General features: G+C 42.2%; 1 long non-coding RNA gene across 1 annotated transcript; it reads right to left on the bottom strand.

Moving 5' to 3' along the window:
* Positions 1–257: 257 nt before the first annotated feature.
* LOC117130544 lies at positions 258–3,121 on the bottom strand. The gene is made up of 2 exons (XR_004453904.1): positions 2,680–3,121; positions 258–2,573 (listed from the first exon to the last, which is right to left on the bottom strand). It is a non-coding gene; the product is annotated as an uncharacterized LOC117130544 (long non-coding RNA).
* Positions 3,122–3,427: the final 306 nt, after the last annotated feature.

The following is a 3,427-nucleotide window of genomic DNA, read 5'->3' as shown; positions in this document are numbered from 1 at the left end:
TTTGTTTAGCTACTGTCATTGTCTGGTTGCATTGATAAAGGTCTAGGAGAGTCTCCTGATCTTGTATTGCATTATATATATCTTGTTCAAGATGATTAGATGAGTTGTTTAGTCTCTGTTTATTGTCTTTAAAATTCATAAAAAGAGCCTAATTGCCTTGTTATTGATGAGTTATCATACCTGAGCAGTTAGTGATGTTAGTATGCATGGAGTTGAACTGAATGAGTTGTGTAGATTCTGTTCATTGCATATTTTCCTTCTCTTAAAACATTGGGATCAGACTTGGTGAATTATCAAGGGCTGATCCTAGTGTGTGTGGTCTGATTCTTGCTGGAGTTTGAGTGATGTTTCAGGTACACAAGAGGTGATCTCTGTCCATCATCAAACTAAGACAAAGAAGAAGGCATTGCCCACGTTTTTCAGAGCCTCCCAAGATGGATATTCCTGAACCGTGGAGATTGCCCAGTCCCAAATCCTATCTATGTGTCTGCCCATTTCCTACCCTGAAGATAGAAAGGATGTTGGAGAATTGGAGAAACTGCTCAGAAGTGACTTACCTTATGCCAAGAGGATGTACAGGAGGTGCACTCAAGAGAAAAGGCCATCACTAAGCCAAGAGTGGCCGGTGGTCAGAGGCATGGATCAAGGTGTTTAGTCCTGACCATGTAAAGATACCTTGTGAGTGGAATCAGTTGGCTTAAGCGCAGGCGTAGGAGCTGTTGTGCTCCTGGTTCAAGAGACTCACAAGGAAGGCCATCACCTAAGTCATGAGGAGACTGGTGGTCCAAAGACATTGGAGCTGAAGGCAAATGGTGATCCAGTTGGCTTAAGCGCAGATGTTGGTATTGTTGTGCTCCTGGAAGATGGTAAACTGGTTGGCTTAAGCGCAGATGTTGGTATTGTTGTGCTCCCAGTTCAAAACTCGTTGAAGCTCACGTTCAAGCTTGTCACTATACTCAGTCAAGCTTGAGGAGGGGAATATCAGTGAGCTACCAAAAGATCCATGAAGCTTACTGTATCCAGTGTCCCATTTCCTCATAGAAGACCAGCAAGAGGTTGGCGAATTAAAAGAGGACTTAAGTGATCAAACTGAAGAAGCTGTCACTCCTCACTGTTCTTACCAGCCAGATGCAAGGATTATTCAATCAGGGACATTCTTGGCTAAGCAATCACATGATGGTGGCAAATTATGGAGTTGCAAAGTCCCCCTACATGTTGAAACTTCAAGAGAACAATGCAAAGGCTGGTTGAGAGAAGGAATGGCGTGGAGGATTCAAGTGCTTAGTAATCCTCACCAACATTCAACAAACTGATGCAAGGGAAGTACCTAAAACCATTATTATTCTTATGTGTGAATAGGTTTGCCCCTTGAGAATTGATACATGCATTTTTTGGATGATTGAATCAGGTACCTATTGAGCTCATGAACAAAGAAAAGCTTTGTCTCAACTCCTAAATGGAGGCAAGAAGCCAGAAGAAAGGGGGAGACAAGCTCAGGTCATAAGAAGAAGCTCAAAGGTGATTTGACGGTGAAGCAACTGGCGCCAATCCAAGTCGTTCATTGCCTCACCTCTGATCAAAAGTGGAGTTTGCAAGTGGTGGATTCACTCGTGCATTACTCAGTACCAACCGGATCAAAGAAGCTCAGTTCCAAGTGTGTGATTGAGCTTCCATAATCCGGACTGTGTCTTACCAAGTGGGGATTCAATTGGAGTCCACTCCTGACCATTCTTATAAAAGGGAAGCACCTTAAACTCATCTCAATACATTCATGATTGTCCTTATACTTAAACTATTATTGAGTTTGATGTGATGAGTGCATTTCCTTAAGAACTGATGCACTTTTGAAATGATGTATCAGGTACCAAAATAAGCTTGAGCCTCACTGAAGATGATGATGATGATCCGGTCATGTCCTAGCCTTTCTAAGATGGCCAAAGAAGTCAGTTGAGAGGGGGAGACCCTAACCGAGTCTATGGTTCCATGAAGAGGTCAAGCCAAGTTCTAAAGAACAAGTAACTTTGCTGGGGGTTCAGAGAAGATGGTCTGGTCGTTTCCTTGCCTTCCTAAGGTGGCTTGAAGCCAGTTGAGAGGGGGAGACCCTAAACCGGCCACAAAATGATCCAGCCGGCTACTTGTGCTCAAGGATAGCAAGTTATGGTGATTCATACTTGCTATACCTATTAGGCCACGATCCAGAGCCTAAGGACTCCACCATGATGAATCTGAAGTTCCTTAGGCTCACTGGCCAATCCCTAAGCTTTGTGGAAACTCCACTCTTTTTCCCTTAGCAAGTTTTGTCCCAATGGGTTTTCTTGCTAAGGTTTTTAATGAGGGAGCTTCTTCAAGGTTCCAAGCTTGTCCAAGGATCTCCTATGGTCAAGCTTGAGGGGGAGTGTTGGAATGAAGAAGTAAGAAGCTGGAGTTGATGAAGAGACCAAGCTTCAAGAGCAAGCAAATCCGGAACAAGCAGATTTGAATCTGTCCGTACAGTTTTGGCTTGCAAGTAACCAAACCTAACCTAGAGTGTCTTGGAAGTCAAGGCAAGTGGGGAACTCGTCCAGCTGAGCTTTCTGAAGCATATTTGAAGTTTAAACTAAGTATGAGACCGTTGGAGAGAGATCTGGCAAGTTGGAGAATTAATTAAGATAAAAGTCACATGTGCATAAGGAGATGAACCTGCTGTCACTTTCACCCAACCAGACTGTGCCCATCTCTCTCTCCTGTCACTCTCTACTCCCTCTGGTCGAGATTCTCCTTGGCTGCATCCTCCTGGCTCCATCAGAAACCCTACAATAATATTAGTTTAGTAAATCTGTACTTTAACAATTGTTTAATCACTTGCAACTTGTAATCTGGCTATAAAGCCACCCCATTGTAACCATTACGAAATTAAGCTGAATGGGGGAGTTTCCCCTTTCTTCTTCACCATTCTCAAGTCTCTTATACTCTCCCTAATCTCTGGTTACAAGAATCTCTCTCATACTCTCTCAAATCTCACTTAATCTCTCTTTTGCTCCATTGCAGTCTCTTTAATTCTCACTTACTCTCTTCACTCTGTTCTCTTTCAATCCGACCACTCTCTGTTCTAAACAACACTCACACACCATAATCTGTCTATTCTCACAGAACTGTGTTTCAAAAGTCTACTACTGTTTATGATAATTGCTTTGATCTAATTCATTCAGATGTATGGACTGCCCCTTGCTTATCTAGAGATAGTTATAAGTATTTTGTCACATTCATTGATGAAAAATCCAAATACACCTGGTTAACCTTAATTCAGACCAAAGATAGGGTACTTGATGCATTTAGGAATTTTCAAACTTATGTAACTAACCATTATCATGCTAAGATTAAAATTTTGAGATCAGATAATGGAGGAGAGTACACGAGTCATGCATTCAAGCAACACCTATCACAACAT

This window comes from Brassica rapa, unplaced genomic scaffold (assembly GCF_000309985.2).
Source record: "Brassica rapa cultivar Chiifu-401-42 unplaced genomic scaffold, CAAS_Brap_v3.01 Scaffold0540, whole genome shotgun sequence".
Classification (NCBI taxonomy): domain Eukaryota; kingdom Viridiplantae; phylum Streptophyta; class Magnoliopsida; order Brassicales; family Brassicaceae; genus Brassica; species Brassica rapa.
This window is presented reverse-complemented; position numbering and strand designations above follow the sequence as displayed.